The sequence below is a fragment of the Chaetura pelagica genome, unplaced genomic scaffold (assembly GCF_000747805.2).
Source record: "Chaetura pelagica isolate M959 unplaced genomic scaffold, ChaPel_1.0 scaffold221, whole genome shotgun sequence".
In the NCBI taxonomy this organism is placed as follows: domain Eukaryota; kingdom Metazoa; phylum Chordata; class Aves; order Apodiformes; family Apodidae; genus Chaetura; species Chaetura pelagica.
In genome coordinates, this window is record NW_009952533.1 from 4103480 (window position 1) to 4104519 (window position 1040).

Genomic DNA, 1040 nt, shown 5'->3' on the forward strand with positions numbered 1-1040 from the left:
TGGGACGTGCCTGGCTGGGACGGCGCCGAGGCTCTTTCCCCAGATGCCGCCCCGGCACCGGCGCCCAGCGTGACGCCGAGGGCGGTTGGGCCGCGGCGGCGTGAGCTCGGCTGTGTCCCCGCCGGCCGGGGGCCTCCGGAGCCCTGGGAAAGGCGAGGGGGAGGTCGGAGCGCGCATAAAGGGGAAGGTGTTTTTTTTATACACGCACAAGTTCGGAAACGTCCGAACGTTTCCGCAACGGAAAAGGCACATGAAGGTGCAGTTGATTGAAATGTACGGAAGGGAACCACTGCTCGCCGGCGGATTAAAGGTGGGGTGAAAGCAGAAGCTGCTCCCACCGGCTTTGTATTGCTCTTCAGAAACAATAAAGTAACTTCTGGGGGGAAGCTCAGGACTTAGACTCTTTTTACTTTCTTCATTTCCTAAAGTTACGGAGGGGCTCTGCAGTGGCAAAAAGCCCGTGGATAGTGCGGGACACGAAGGCGGCTGAGGGTCAGATCTGTCACAGCCCGCCCGAAATGTCCCCTCCGTGCTGAGCCCTCGGTGCCAGCGCAGCTCACAGCATTGATCAAAACCTGTTAGCCAGACGTTCGGCGTGCTATAGACACTATGGGTAGAACTGACTTGATTTAGCGCAGACCTGAATTCTCGCTGTCTGAGGGGAAACGGGAAGGAGAAGGTCCTGTCGCTGTGCGAGGCAGAGGCTGCGAGAAGCCGCAAGCCCCGCAGCTCGGCGGCGGTGGAAATTCCGAAGTGTAAATCGGTAAAAATTGTCACAGGCTCATGATCATTTAAATTGGCTACAGCTGGAAACATTGTATTGATGTACGATGGAAAGTTGCACTTTCTCTCTTGGCAAACAAGCTAATTAGCTAAAACAGGCCGTGAGGGAAGGGGGAAAATAATCTCAACTTTCCCCTTGTTTATGCTATTTCTAAACACGGCGCTGCGCCCGGCCTGGGGTAGGAAAGTCAGCAGCTAGCGGAAACTCCCTCTCTAAGGAGAGGGTTGTTTACGATTACCCGTGTGTGTGCGCGCTG